This window comes from Eumetopias jubatus, unplaced genomic scaffold (genome assembly GCF_037043125.1).
Source record: "Eumetopias jubatus isolate StellerSeaLion01/CBP00866 unplaced genomic scaffold, mEumJub1_p1.0 scaffold_3, whole genome shotgun sequence".
In the NCBI taxonomy this organism is placed as follows: domain Eukaryota; kingdom Metazoa; phylum Chordata; class Mammalia; order Carnivora; family Otariidae; genus Eumetopias; species Eumetopias jubatus.
The window spans coordinates 156,522,079-156,539,473 of NW_028274809.1; positions in this window are offsets into that span (position 1 = coordinate 156,522,079).

Consider the following 17,395-nt stretch of genomic DNA (forward strand, 5'->3'; position numbering starts at 1 on the left):
GATTTACTTTGTAATGTTATGTAATCAATCCACGTCTCAAAAGACAAGTAGTACACTTTGTCAAATTGATGAGGCATCTTAAAGGATTGAAATAACATTTCGTTATTTCAACATCATACTTCGTTCCTTATTTCGTTCTTCATATTTCCTTCATCATATTTCGTTCCTTACAACATCATACATTTTTTTTTTGTCTCCTCCCTCATTCCTTTCCTTCTTTCCTTCTTCCCTCCCTCCCCTCTTTTGCTGCTTTTTTCTTCTTTTCCTCTTTCCCTTTGTCTCGGTCATCTTGCTTATTTAATCTTTGTATTTCCATTTAAAGCTAAACTGCTATCTTTAAAAAAACTGACTTTGAAAACAACCTCTGGAAAAAAACGTGTTCTTCTTAGGAACTTGTCAGGTCTTAGTTCTCTGTGCCACTTACTAGATGCATGACTTTGCACAACTTACATAATCTCTCAAGCTTCCGTTTCTTCATCTGTAAAATGAAGTGGGTTGAACTGGGTGATTTTTAATGTCCTTTTTTCTGCTTTAAAATGTCTGAGTCTAAATATGGTAACATGGATTTCTGAAGTAGTGCCAATTAGCCATGTTACAATTCTCTTTAAACCTTGGAAGATATTTGGAAAACTAAGGGCCATAAATGTAGATGATATAAATTAAAATACATGTTTGTAAGTTTTTATGAAAGTTTATTTTTTAAAATAAAAAATAATTTATTAAGAACCATAAAATATAAAAAATTGAGAAAAAATAGTTATTTCTGTAAAAAAGTCATTCTAAGCCTGTGAGCTTCACTAAAGTGAAATGTTTCTACCAAGGAAATTCCATCATTGTATTTGATTTTTTTCAATTTTTTGACCATGATAACTGGATCCAGAATGTAAATTATTAATAGTAAAATTAATAGAGATCTGTTGCAGAGGGAGTACCAGAATAAAATGATTTATATTGAATTGTGCTGATGCCAGTATACTTAGATCTTTCTTCTCTTTCAATTATAGTTGTTTTTTAAAAAATTTTTCTGTACGCAAATTTAAATCTTACTGTATGTGACACATAATGCCAACAGACATTAAATAGTGGCATACCTCTCACACAGATAGATGGGTTGAGGTGGGGGGGCATTCAAATATATATAACTATTACCCTCAATAAGTGTGTATTACATCTTATTAGCTTTGGTGAGGTATTATAACCTAACAGTTCTGCACCATGTTCACATTAGTATGCAAATGGCATTAGAATACAAAATTAAATGAAAATGAAATTTGGAAGCTAATTGACATTTTTGTCACAAAAGCTCAGAGAAACACTATTTATGGTTTAATGGTAAAAGGCTAATGTGTCATCCTATGGAGGGGGCCACATCAATCTTAGCTACAGTTATTTCCCGAAGTACAGTGCAAAGCACTGTTTGTGTATGCAAGTTGCCAGCCTCCCTCACGTAGGTGGTCCCATCACTGTAAACCTGCGCTAAATTGCTACCATCCATTATACACAGTGGCTGCCTGGATGGCTGCCTGGCACTGACTTATACAGGCCATCTATTCCTGTCAGAAATATGATATGTCACTGACAAAAGCTTAATTACACCATTAATTAATAGGACAATTTTCAAAATGCCTTGAAATGCAGCTTGACACTCATTAGTGCCATTTATGAATAATTTCTCTGAGGGAATAGTACTCTGAAGAGCACTTTACAACGAAATACAGTTTTAAAATGAAGGTATCTGTAAAACAAAATAAATATGTGGTTAGAAGCTGCTTTCTCCCCTGTCTTTCAGATGTGACCTATTTGTTCAACAGTGGGAAAAGATATTTTTTAAATATTGAAATTATTATTACAGTTTTGCCACAAAATGCCCCATTGCATTTATTCTTGTGCTCATTTTAGAAATTCAGGCACTTGTTTTTACTCTTTTAGAATCTTAATTACTTTTTTAAAAGCACACCATGTTTTAAACTTTAAATAGTAACAATGCATTAACCTCAAAATAGGTTTCTCAGTATTTATCAGAATGAAATGTATCTTTTTTCTTCCTTCATTTTTCTGTATCTTAGCAATATCATATGTGACAAGAAGAAAAATCAAAAGTGTGAATTCAGTGGGGGTCACAATTTTACAGTTCATTTTTACTTATCCACCCTGTTGATTCTTTGACTCACTAAATTTTTGTCATATTTCTTTTAGATCAGCAACCTACCAACTCAGGGTACTTTGCTGTAATCCATGATAAAAAGTATAAGAAATTATTTAATATTATGTACAACACCACCCCCCCAAAAAAAAATCTCTTTTGACAGTAGAGCCAGCATGACTAAATTGTTTAACACCACAGCACACTGTGCATAATTAATGCCTTCTTTGTTACTATTTGTTATTTGGCTTTGCCATTTCTATGATTACTGCACTGTATTATGGCAAACTGGATGGGATTGCAAGGTTAAAGCCAAATTAGTTTCTCCTGAAGGATGAAGGGAAGAATTACACATCTCAGATAAGAAACTGAAGCTGGAAAACAGAGACGGGTGACAGAATGAGAATAAGACCTTTGTCTAGATGTAGATGTCAATGTGTCTAGACATGACTAGTTTATTGGATGTTACTTTTTATCTCAAGGTTGGCCAAGATAACGAGTCATGATTACAATCTGGTACCTATAAAGTTGTATCAGGCCTTGAAGAGTGATTCTTGGGGGTGTTGGGGGGGTTATCAAATTATCTGGAAAGGTATTTCAAATAACCTATGCCAGTTCCCTTTGGAGATTATTCTGTTCCTCTAAATTCCACATCCTTACTGTCTTTCAAACCCCAATATCTTAGTGCATCCCTTTAAAATCTCTCGATTGGATTACTGCAACAGACTCTTTTCTGATTTTCTTGATTCCAGTTTTGTTTCTGTTGCATCTATTTCTATATTGTAGTAACAACCAGTTCTCTCATAAAGTGGGAAACACTAATTCTTGGCAATAGTAATCTTGGAAGAGGATGGAGAAGTCCATGGTCAAGTGAATTTAATAAACACTACATAATAAATCTCCCTCTGTGACATTGGTAATGAATGTCAACACATTAATAACACAATGAAGTTGTGGATTAAAGAATTCTATTTAATTGTATTTAACCCAGTGGCTCATTTATGTATTTGATGACAGGAGGTTTACTTTATGCCCTAAGAAATAAATTTGGTCATGACATTGTGATGCTTAACCCAAAGGCTACAAGTTGATTACAGAATAAATTCCCAACTCTTTGGCATTTTATTCAAGCCTTTTTAATATTTAACTTCTTATTACTTGTCCATTCTCACTTCACACTTTCTCTTTCTTCACATATTTTTTCAATCTATATTGAACAAATACTAATACATTGATCTTCCCATCTCACTTTTAAGTCTATGTATTTGTTACTCTATATGCATGAACTGTTTTCCCCATCCTTTTTCTGACTATCTTCAGGTTTCAGGAAGCCTTCACTGACCACAAAGACTTGGGGTACAGTCCCCTGGAATGTGCCTCCATGTTTTTGGCTTACAACTCTATTTTTTACAAATACAATAAACATCTACCTTTGAGGGCAGGGCATATAGTTTGCTCTACATTGTGTCCTCAGAATCTAACATGGTGATGGCTATGTTAGATTCTGGATGAATTTTTTTAAATAATTATTATAATTTGGTTTGCAAGATTGAGATAATAACATATGAAGTATTTCAGTGAAGAGAAAAAGCTGACAATATATACATATTTTTTTTCTAATTTAGAACCTAGAGTTTTGTGTTGTTTAACCATTAAATAACATAACTAATGGGTTATCTTGGGCAAGTTATTTACCCTCTCTCTAGATGTTGTAGAAGGAACCGAAGACATGGAGAGGGAAACAGAGTAATGAAAAACCAAGAAGGAATACTTTTGAGTTTATAGATAGAACAGATCAGATTTCTTCAGTTCCATTTTTATGATTTTTTAATCTCCAAATTTAATATAGGTCTTGTTTTTCAAGTTACTGTCTCTTGTTTTGTCTTTGTTCTTGCAACCTTAAGCACAAGTACCAAAAGAAGGCAAAATTGTGATGTATTAGTAGGGAAAAGGATTTAAATTCCCTGTTTTATGATCCACTGACTCCCTTCACCAGTAGGATGCCCCCAGGGAAAAGAAAAGATGACAAGTGGCTAAATTTTATCTCCTTATAAATAGGACTCCTTCATAAGTAGACAAATGAGGATACTTGCTTGGAGAAAGAATTTATCTATGAAATATCCTTGGCAAGATGTTCCTGTATAGGTCAATTACAGTAAACAGAACGCAGAATCTATGGAACTGGTTTTCTGGAGAACGTCACATAAGCTATTCAATATTCTAGGATATAAATAATACTAAAAATGCACCCGACTATGTGAGGGCTCTCACAAACATCATTTAGAGATTTTTATCTCTTCTAAGCCAAAGGAACAGTTCTAATGCAGGAAGAAAAAAACTGGATAGGTCTTAGTGTTCCTGCCCCATCTCTGCTTCATATGAGCTTCTTTCTTTATCATCTTTATTGTTGAAAGTGCTTCATAAAGATTGATGCTAAGGTTTCTGATTCATCTAAGTCTGATTTAAGTTGTTGATCCTGTATTTGCTCAATTATCAAATTGTTTTGGTTTCTTTAAGCTTCCCAATTATTTTTCTCTTTTCCTCCCAAAGATGCTCTTCCTTTTCTATCTCTTAACTCTCACGCCTTAAACTCTGCAATTTTTTCAAAATTAAAGCCACTGATACTATTTTAACTGAGCTATTCACATTTTTTTATATAGCTATTAAAGCAGAGGAGCTTGGGAAGATAGTGGAGTAGGAGGACCCTAAGCTCACCCCATCCCACGTTTACAATTAGATATCACTCACATCTGAGTAAATAAATTAGAGAGTAATCAGAAGACTGGCAGGACAAAATCCATAACTAAATGTAGAGAAGGTACTGCATCTGACAGTTTAGAAAGGGCAGAAACCATGGTCAGGAGCTGCCCACAGGAGGGAGGAAGCTGTGGCTATGGAGAGGGAAAGCACCAGGAGCCCAAATGGGATGACAAATCCCTGTAACATCTGGCTTTGAAAACCAGAGGGGCCACATTCCCTGAGTTTGTATAACCAGCAGTACTTGGAGCCTGTAGCTTTAAGCTGATGCAAGCCATTTTCAGTTCAAGAGAATAAATGTTTACAAAAAAAAAAAAAAAAAGTCAACTGACTCAGCAGTAGGCCAGTCTGGAGGTTGAGTGTATCCGGGTCCCCATTCTTAAAGAGACAACAACCCACACAGAGCAACATAGAAACAACAGTTTTCACAATGCCTGGGGAACATGGGAGGGAGATCTGTTTGTATGGATTTTGGAGCATGTTGGGAGACTTCTCTGGGAACAAAAGAGCTGGCAGGCATTGTTTTCCTCCCCCATCCTCTAGCTTAAACACAAAGCCATCTCAGGAGTTAGGGCTACACAGACGTTTGCTACCTAACTTGCTAGCAGTGTGCCCTACTCTTGAATTCTCCTAAGGACTTGCCCACTTCAAGCCTGCTGGAGAAACAGACATAAAGAGGTAGACAAAATGAAGAGGCAGAGGAATATGTCCCAAATGAAAGAACAGGACAAAATGAACTGCCCCGGAGGTCTTCGCAGAACAGGATTAAGTGATATGCCTGACAGAGAATATAAAGTAATGGTCATAAAGGTACTCACTGAACTTCAGTAAAAGGTGGAAGACATCAGTGAGACCCTTGACAAAGAGATAAAAAACAACATATCAGAAATGAAGAACTCAATAAATAAAATTAAAAATACTATAGATGGTGTAAATAGCAGGCTACAGGAAGCAGAAAAATGTATAAGGATATGTGTAAGAGCAGAGTAATGGAAAGCAGTCAAGCTGAAAAGGTGAGATACAACACTGCATAATGAGAACAGACATAAAGAACTCAATGACACCATCAAGTGTAATAACATTTGCATTTTAGGGTTCCCAGAATGATAAGAGAGAGAAAGGGGGGCAGAGAGTATATTGGAAGAGATAATAGCTGGAAACTTTCCAAACCTGTGGAGGGAAACAGAGATTCAGATCTAGGAGGCACAAAGATCTCCCAATAAATTCAACCCAAGGAGGTCACACCAAGAAACATAGTAATTAAAGTGGCAAAAAAAAAAAATGGTGATAAAGAATTTTAAAGGTTTCAAGAGAAGAGAAAATAGTTATATACAAAAGAAATCTCGTAAAGCTATCAGCTGATTTTTCAGGCCAGGAGTGGCATGATATATTCAACACGCTGAAAGAGAAAAATCTGCAGTCAAGAATATTCTATCCAGCAAAGCTGTCATTCAGAATAGAAGAAGAGATAGTTTCCCAGACAAACAAAAGTTAAAACAATTAATGATTACTAAACAAGCCCTAAAAGAATTGTTAAGGGGCAAAAATGTTAAAGGGGACTCTGTGAGTAGAAAACAAAAACCATAAGTAAGAGTAAGAAAAATAGAAGGCAAACAAAACTAACCCCCCCAAAAAAACAACCACAACCACCACCCCCAACAACAACAAAACAAGTATATCCATAAATATCAGTCTAGAGAAGTATAAAATGAAAGGATGTAAAATATGACCCAAATATCTGAAATGTGAAGGAGAGAGAAGTAAAGACTGAATTCAAAATTAAGTGACCATCAGTTAATAGAGACTGCTATACGCAAAAGATGTTATACATAAACCAAATGGTAACCAGAAATAAAAAAATAAAATAAAATATTAGATATGGAAAAAATAAAAAGTAAGCCAAGTACTTTGCTAAAGAAAGCTAACTAATCATGACAGAAGAGAGCAAGGGAAGAGAGGAACAGAGAACTCAAAAACAACTATAAAACAAGTAACAAAATGTCAATAAATACACATATACCAATAAATACTTTGAATGTAAACAGACTAAATGCTCCAATTAAAGGACATAAGGTGATGAAATGGATAAAAAAATTAAGACCAATCTATATGCTACCTACAAGAGATTCATTTCAGACCTAAAGACACATGCAGACTGAAAGTGAAGGTATGCAGAAACATTTATCATGCAAGTAGAAGTGAAAAAAAGCCAGAGTATTGATACTTATATTGGACAAAATGGGCTTTAAAACAAAGGCCATAATAAGGGACAAAGAAGGACACTATATAATCATAAACGGTACAGTCTGACAAGAAGATATAACAATTGTAAATATTTATGCAGCCAACATGGGAGCACCCAAATACATAAAGCATTTAATAACAAGCATAAAGGAAATCATTGATAGTAATACAGTAATAGTAGGGGACTTTAACATCCCACTTACATCAATTGATAGATCATCCAAAAAGACAATCAACAAGGAAACAGTGGCTTTGAATGACACTGTGGACCAGATGAATCTAACAGATATATTGAGAAAGTTCCATCCTAAAACATCAGAATACATGCTCTTTTCAAGTGCACATGGAACATTCTCTAGAACAGAATGCATGTTAGGCCAGAAAACAAGTCTCAACAAAAAGACTGAAATCATACCATGCATCTTTTGTGACCACAGTGCTATGACACTAGAAATCAACCATAAGAAAAAAAACCTGGAAAGTACACAAATACATGAAGGCTAAACAACATGGTATTAAACAATCAATGGGTCAACCAAGAAATCAAAGATGAAATAAAAAAATACACGGAGACAAATGAAAATGAAAACACAATGGTGCAACATCTTTGGGATACAGCAAAAGCTGATCTAGGAGGGAAGTTTATACCAATACAGGCCTACCTAAAGAAGCAAGAAAAATCCCAAATAGCAATCTAACCTTACATCTAAGGAACTAGGAAAAGAATGACAAAACCCAAGACTAGTAGAAGGAAAAAATAATAAAGATTAGAGCAAAAATAAACAAAAAATAACAACAAAAAATGGATAGAACATAGCAATGAAACCAGCACCTGGTTCTTTGAAAAGATCAACAAAATTGATAAACCTTTATCCAGACTCATTGGAAAACAAGAGAGAGAGGACTCAAATAAATAAAATCAGAAATGAAAAGGGAGAGATAACAACTGACACCACATATATAATAGACTGTAAGACTATATTATGAAAAACTATATATATTTATGAAAAACTATATGCCAACAAATTGGATATCTAGAAGAAATGGATGAATTTTTACAAACATATAGCTGCCCAAAATTTAATCAGGAAGAAATAGAAAATTTGAACAGACCTATTAACAGCAAATGAAATGAATCAGTAATCAAAAAACTCCCAGCATGGGGTCCCTGGGTGGTATAGTTGCTAACATGTCTGACTCTTGATTTCTGCACAGGTCATGATCTTAGGATCATGAGATGGAGCCCCACATCAGTGGGGCTCAGCATGAAGTCTGCTTGAGATTCTTTCTCCCTCTTCCTCTGCTTCCCCACTCGTGCTCTGTCTCTCCAAAATAAATAAATAAATCTTAAAAAAAAAAAAGCTCCCAGCAAACAAAAGTCCAGGGTTAGATGGCTTCCCAGGCAAATTCTAACAAACATTTAGTGAAGAGTTGATACCTATTCTCAAACTATTCCAAAAAAAATAGAAGAGGAAGGAAAACTTCTTTATTTATTCTATTAAGCCAACATTATCTTGATATCAAAAACAGATAAAGGCACTATGAAAAAAGAGAACTACAGGCCAATTTCTGATGAACATAGATGCAAAAATCCTCAAGAAAATATTAGCAAACTAAATCCAATAATACATTTTTAAAAAATCATTCACCATGATGAAGGATTTATCCCTGAGATGCAAGGGTGGTTTAATAACAAGTTAATCAACATGATACATCACTTCAATAAAAGAATGGATAAAAACCATATGATCACTTCAATAAATGCAGAAAAAGATTTGACAAAGTGTAACATCCACTCATGAATAAAAACCCTCAGCAAAGTAGGATTAGAGGGAACATACCTCAACATAATAAAGACCGTACATGAAAATCTCACAGCTAACACCACCCTACGTGGGAAAAAAATGAGAGCTTTTCCTCAATGGTCAGGAACAAGACAGGGATGTCCACTCACTCTCACCACTATTACTTAACATAGTACTGGAAGTCCTAACCACAGAAATCAATAAGAGAAAGGAATAAAGGGCATCCAAATTGGTAAGTTAGAAGTCAAACTTTTGCTGTTTGCAGATGACATAATACCATATATATAAAACCCTAAAGACACCACCAAAAAAATACTAGAACTTATCAATGAATTCAGTAAGATTGCAAGATACAAAAATCGATGTACAGAAACCTGTGGCATTTTTATACACTAATAATGAAGCAACAGGAAGAGAAATTTAGAAAGCAATCCCATTTACAATTGCACCAAAGATAATAAAATCCCTAGAAATAAACTTAACCAAGGAGGTGAAATACCTATACTCTGAAAACTACAAAACGCTGATGAAAGATATTGAATATGATACAAATAAGTGGAAATATATTCCATGCTCATGGATTGGAAGAATAAATATTGTTAAAATATCCATACTACCCCAAGCAATCTACAGATTTAATGCAATCCCTATCAAAATACCAACAACATTTTTCACAGAACAAACAATACTAAAATTTGTATGGAACCACAGAAGACCCCAAATAGCCATAGCAATCTTGAAGAAGAAAAGCAAAGCTAGATGTATTATGTTCCAGATTTCAAGTTATACTAAAAAGCTGTAGTAATCAGAACAGTATGGTACTGGTAAAAAAAAAAAAGAATAGGTACATATATCAATAGAATAGAATAGAAAGCCCAGAAATAAACCCACATTTATATATATGGTCAATTAATCTTTGACAAAAGAGCAAAGAATATGCAATGGGAAAAAAAGCCTCTTCAAAAAATGGTGTTGGGAGAAATGGAAAAGAATGAAACTGCAAAGAATGCAACATGCAGAAGAATGAAACTGGATCAGTGGCTTACACCATACACAAAGGTACATTCAAAGTGGATTAAGGACCTAAATGGAGACCTGAAATTATAAAAATCTTAGAAAAGCGCATAAGCAGTAATTTTTCCAACATCTGACGTAGCACCTTTTTTCTACATATGTCTCCTGGGGCAAGGGAAACAAAAGCAAAAATAAACTGTTGGGACTCCATCAAAATAAAAAGCTTCTGCACAGCAAAGGAAACAGTCACAAAACTAAAAGCAACCTACTGAATGGGAGAGATTTTTGAAAACGATATCTCTGGTAAACTGTTACTGTCCAAAATATATCTATACCTCAACACCCAAAAACCAAATAACTTAATTAAAATGTCGGCAGAAGACATGAGCAGACATTTCTCCAAAAAGATACCCAGATGGCCAACAAACACATGGAAACGTGCTCAACATCACTCATCATCAGGAAAATGCAAATCAAAAGTACAGTGAGATATCACCTCACACCTGTCAGAATGGCTAAAATCAACAACACAAGAAACTACAAGTGTTGGACAGGATATAGAGAAATAGGAATCTTTGTGCACTGTTTTTGGGAATGCAAACTCGCAGCCACTCTGGAAAACACTATGGAGATTCCTCAAAAAGTTTAAAAGGGAACCACCATACCACCCAGTAATTGCACTACTGTGTATTTACCCCCCAAAATGTAGAAACACTAATTCACAGGGATTCATGCACCCCTAAGTTTATTGCACCATTATTTGCATATCCAAATTATGGGAGCAGCCCAAATGTGCACTAATAGATGAATGGATAAAGAAGAGGTGGTGTATATATATATATATATACACAGTGGAATATTAGATCTAAAAAAGAATGAAATCTTGCCACTTGGAACAATGTGGATGGAGCTACAGAGTATAATTCTAAGCGAAATAAGTAGTCAGAGAAAGACAAATGCCATATTATCTCACGTGGAACTGAAGAAAGAAAACTAATGAACAAAGGAAAAAAAAAGAGAGAGAGAGAGAGAAACCAAGAACCAGACTGTTAACTCTAGAGAACAAACTGGTGGTTAGCAGAGGAGTGATTGGTGAGAGAATGGATGAATTAGGTGATCAGGATTAAAAGAGCACACTTAGCATGATGAGCACTGATAATGTATGGAATTTTTTTTAAGAGTTATTTAGAGTGTGAGAGCAGGAGCAGGGGAGGGCAGAGTGGGAAAGGGAGGGAGAGAGAGAGAGAGAGAAGCCGACTCCCCACTGAGTGAGGACCCCAATGTGGAGCTTGATCCCACAACCCTAAGATCATGACCTGAGCTGAAATCAAGAGTCAGATGCTTAACTGACTGAGCTACCCAGGTGCCCCAATGTATAGAATTGTTGAATAACTATATTATATACCTGAAACTAATATAACACTGTATGTTAACTATACTGGAATTAAAATAAAAAATTTAATAAAATAAAGAAAATAATTTAAAAAATAGCTATTAAAGCACTGGGCATAAGGGGAACAATACTGACAGTAGAATTCCAGGCCTTATCATGGTCAGTTTGTTAGTGGATATGTTGTTTCATTATTTTACTTCCTAAACTAAAATTGTTGCTGATTTCCCTGCAGTTCTTGGCGTATGTGTGGCATTAGAAATCTCTACATCTGAACCAAATTTTGGGTGGGGACCATTTGTCACTGCAAGTGACCATCATATTAGACTACCTCACGTCTATATTAGTTTAATAATCTATATATTAACAAGTTTACTAATTAATTACCCTTTTAAATTAAAGAAGGAGGAAGTCTAGTTAGTCTATTTTTTTTTACTCTAGAAAGTTGTGCTAGTCATCAGAAGTTTGACATCAGCTACTTTAAAATAGTGTTTTAGGGGCGTCTGGGTGGCTCAGTTGTTAAGCGTCTGCCTTCGGCTCGGGTTATGATCCCAGGGTCCTGGGATTGAGCCCCGCATCGGGCTCCCTGCTCGGCGGGAAGCCTGCTTCTCCCTCTCCCACTCCCCCTGCTTGTGTTACCTCTCTCGCTGTGTTTCTCTCTGTCAAGTAAATAAATAAAATCTTTAAAAAATAAAAATAAAAAAAGAAAATAGTGTTTTAGTGTATTTTAAATCACATTTCATAAAAAGGCCTTCCTGTTTACATATTACATCCCTTTGGGAATTCTCAGACATTTTTATCTTCAATCCCTGAAATAAGAACATTAAATAAAGAAACAAAACATTAAAAGAAGAGGAAGAGAAATAATTTCATTGTAAGAAGGGGTACTGATGAGAAAGATAGTAAGATAGCTCAAAAAATATCTAAAAATTGGAAGAGACAATGCTACAATAAATTATTGCTGGATATTGCTATGTCTTAAGCACTGGGTATTAGAATATAAAAATAACCAAGACTTATTGAACATATATAATTACCACACATTGAGATTAGTTCTGTATAAACATTCATCCTTGAATTGATTTTGAGGTTTTTTTTTTTTTTTATCCTTATAGATAAAGAATTTTAGGCCCAGATAATTTCATTTCCTTCAACAAAACTTTATAGCTAGCAAGTGATAGCGTTAGGATTCATATATACACATTTCTTTTTTTTTTAAGATTTTATTTATTTATTTATTTATTTGAGAGCAAGAATGAGAGAGAGAGAGAGGGAGGGAGCACGCATGGGGGGGGAGGGACAGAGGGAAAAGCAGACTCCCCGCTGAGCAGGGAGCCGGATGCCGGACTCGATCCCGGGACTCCAGGATCATGACCTGAGCAGAAGGCAGTCGCTTAACCAACTGAGCCACCCAGGAGCCCCTTGTATATACATGTTTCTAAATCCAAAGCCTATGCAGAAATATAACCATTAAATTCTCCAACTATATTATACTGTGCATTAAAAATAACAACAACACTTTCTCACCCATAATTTTATTTTAAATGTCCTACTGACTTGTTTGAGTACAGAATGATAGAAACTGCTGCAGTTAAGACTCAAGTCTGGATCTTCTTGTACCAAATCACATGTTCCTTTCACCATTCTATGTTCCTCTCAACTCAGAATTCTGGGCATGATATCTGATATAAATCATCATCCAAGACCACTGCCTTCTCACTCTTTGTTCTTCTAGGTACTGTGCATCCCCATTTTGCAAACCAATGATCTTTTCTGGTACTTTCTCTGTGCTGCAAAACAAGATAAAAGAAACAACCAAACACTTAACATTTTACAAATAAACTCATGCATTTTTTTCTAAGTGCATAATTTGTAAACTCAGTATATTTAACTTAAAGCAGTTTTGTGATTTACTGAAGTTCATTATCCGAGCCACACTGTCCACTGTCTACTTTTATCCCTAGGCAATCTTATTCCCCTTTTGTTGTGTCCCATTTAGTTTGCTTTATCATATTTTATCCGTTAACAAGTTATTCCAGCCTGTTTGTCAGCTTTAGTAGGGGACAAAGGATTTGGTTAACTATTATAATTTGGGGAATACAATTTATACTGCTTTGTCAAGGTGTGGAGTCATACCAGTCCCTACGTTAATCTCTCTCTCTCTCCCCTTTGTTTTGTTTTATTTAGTGACTTAGCTTGGGGCTTGGTAGAGAAGGGAATTTAGAAAAGAAGCTGCAATGGCATACTTTATCTCACTGGCAGATTCTTCAGAGACTAACTTATTAAAAATATATGCATATTTTTATATCTGAGTTTAAAGACTAAATTTACCATGTAAATGTTCATATTTCTTTTGTATATTGTGAAGTTATACATTATTGATCAATATTGTTCTACTGCATTTTAATCTTCAGCAGTAATGTGTCTGTAGTAAATTGTTCCCATTTCATTTCAATTAATTCTGTACAGTGGGGACCGTGCATTTTGACCTTAGTCTTCAGTGAGGGATGCATGATGATTAATAATGTCTATAATATTTTCACTACACAATTGCAGGTGCTGGTCTTAATTATTAAAAAGAAGAGAAAACCAGAATATATAATGCAAGTATAATATTCCTTAAAACTTACCAGATATCTGGTAGGAGATAATTGATAATATGTCTAAAAACCAAGTTATACTAGATAGTTCCATATCTATTTTAGGGGTATGTCTACATTATGGCATTATGTTCCCTTGCATATAAAATTTCAGCACTAGAAGTAAATGCCACCAGTTTTTTGTATTTTTGAGCTATTGTTTTGATTAATTTATTAATTGTAATGCATTAAAGTTAATAAATTACATAATGGGGAAGAATACTGGACTTGCAACCAACCTTTGTTATCAACCATGTGACTAGTTAACCTTGGACTCAATCAGTATTCTTGGGATTCCATTTTACTTTCTTGAGATTTAGAATCAGAGTAACAGACCTGCCCTGCCAGAGATACAATGGGATATTGTAGGGAATAGTTACATAACATCTGCGTTAGTTGTATATTTATCAGAGATAGTAAAAGAGGAACTTATGGAGTTTGAAAGGCAGGATGGAAGCGCATACTGAGGAAATAACATAATTAAAATTTAGCACAATAGGTGTGTTTAGCCTTGTGGATAGAGACTTAGACCCTGTGATGTCAAAGTTTGTTAGAACCCTAACATCCTATCATGGTTGAGTTGTAAACTAAGATAAAATGATGAAAAGCTAAAATAAACAAACAAACAAAAAACTAGTTAGAGTCTGCAGAACCTCTTTTATTTTAATTTATTTATAACTTTCTTATACCGTATTTCATGGGAGAAGCTAGGATGTCAAGATGGGAAATGCTGAATAAAAGCACAAATAGTCACTCCAATTACCAGGTGAATCTAGGATAAACTATGTGCAGCAAATGGTGCTGTCAAGTCCTGCTCCATGAGGGCTAATTATTGTTTATCCTAAGAATATGTATGTAATGGTCTGTATCTGCTTGGCTATGAAAGGGGATAAGATGTTTTTTTTTTTGTCTTTGCAATCTTCTAGGGTATTTCCTGTGACTAAACCACACTGTGGTTTAATGCTTATTCAATAATAAAACTGTTTTCTTTCTTTACTACCTTTGTGGAGATGTTTTCTGAATTGGGAAAAGATTTTCTTTTTAATTATATTTCCCCAACAAACAGCAATGTTTGTGTGTGTATGTGTGTGTGTGTGTGCCCGTACGCACACGCACATATGCTCATTTTGGAAAATATCGAAGAAAAAAATCAGAATAGTTCTGTATTTATCTATATTGTATTCAATCAAAATGTCTGATCTATTCTGTTAACTAAGCATATATATAGAACCCACTGCCCATGGATAATTAGTTAATAGTTTGATATCATAGTTTTATTTAAGGAGATGTATAAAATAAAAATCCCCCTTATTTTTTTACCATGTATGTGCCAGATTTTCCAAATGTTGCCCAAAGTCACAGTTATTATAATCCACATTTTAAATACTACCATTACTTACCAGCTATCTATTGTTGAAATACATTTCTGGCTCAAGATGGAGCTACTCCTGCCCAGGTTGTGACATCAGTAAACTAAAACTTAGATAACTTTTGTGTCCCTGTAAATGCTGTGCTTGACCAGAAACACAGCATATCCAGTCAACCAGTTCCCAAACACCAGGCTGACACTGGGCTCTGAATTTAACTCTTGTTTCTTCTCACCACAAGGAAAGTTGACTATGTCCCCAGCCAATCAGACATTTTCTATTTGTTTCTTCTTTCTTCATTATCTTATAATAGCTTCTTGTTTTTTGCCCCATTTTGGAATTCTCCGAATGGAGACTATCCGCTTCAGGAAGTGTTAAATAAAATTTGTATCACCTAAAGTAGTCTTCTTTAATAATTTTAACAGTATTTAAAAAGATATTTATGTCCAATCTAATGTTGATATATAGATGGGTACTATGCTAATACAGAGATTCAGGAAATTATGTAGTGGTTATTTTTTCTATAGAAGAGTAAAAAATATAGGATAGCTGTAGGTGGAATTTTAAAATCTCAATAAAAGTTGCTAATTGCAAAAGCTAAGATGGGACATAAGAAAGGCTGTTTCTAAGGTTACCGTATGTTACCATCCTGAATTAAATACACTTTGGAATACTTTGGAAAATATTGTATTAGAAAATACAGTTTGGAAAAATTACAGTTTTATGTAATAGTGTGACTATAGGGCATGTTTTCTAACTAAAAAAATTGGAGGGGACAGTTCAAGAAATAGTATTGTGTTAAAATCTCTTGAAACATCTAATATATACATTTCTAAAAGATTGGAAAGTTCCAGTTACAAATTGCATGTTTAGCATACTTTTATTTTACATTTTTTAATTTTATTATGTTATGTTAATCACTATACATTACATCATTAGTTTTTGATGCAGTGTTCCATGATTCATTGTTTGCGTATAACACCCAGTGCTCCATTCAGTACATGCCCTCTTTAATACCCATCACCAGGCTAACCCATCCCCCCACCCCCTCCCCTCTAGAACCTTCTGTTTGTTTCTCAGAGTCATAGTCTCTCCTGGTTCGTCTTCCCCCTTTGATTTCCCCCACTTCATTTTTCCCTTCCTACTATCTTCCTTTTTTTTTTTTTTTTTAACATACTTTTATCTCTTCCTCAGAATCCTATTAACAAGAGGGATGAGACAGATGGGACACATCTATTGTTTTTATAAACCTTTTAAACATGTTTTGCAGTTATTTGAAACATCATTTACCAATCCCTATTTATTTCAATTCAGTTGTCATTTGCTCCAACTAGCAGTTGTTTTTCCATGGCTTTCTTTTTAACCTACAAGGAAAATTTTCTTGTGGACTATTTAATCCTTGTTTATCTTGGATATCTTTCTTTTAAAAAATGGATTTTATTATTTGACCAGTGATATTATGTTACTTTTTGAGGAATGACATATAACTGAAATGTTAGTTTACAAGGTCTTCAGACCTAGAATTAACTTCTTTGTGCTCCCTGAGTCTTGGTTTGATTTCCCTCATACCAAGAATCAAATGTTCCTATAAAAGTAAAGACAAAAGACAGCAGCTTTGGGTAGATTATCACTTGAATTAATCTTTCTGATACTTTTCTGCAGCCATTTAAGTTTTCAAAGGATAAATATATTTTCTTTCCAAATTACAGTATGAAAAGAACTATTTTGTTTTTGTAAGATCTCATATATGGTCCAAACAGTGTTTTTATGGGGTTATCATTTGGTTTAATGAACACAGTTATGCACTGAGGAGTACTTACCTCTGTCATAATGTGCCATATTATTAATTCCATTGTAAATGTATCAACTAAGAAACTGATATCAGCAGTAGGTTGTTTGTTCTATTATAAAATTAACTTTAGGATCCAAAAAGCTTAGGCCACATGCAAACTAAGTGTGCCTAAATATTATCTTTAATAAATTTAGTTCGTTTTGATGTTATTCATCAAAAAGCTTGTTTATTTTTTTCACTTTTT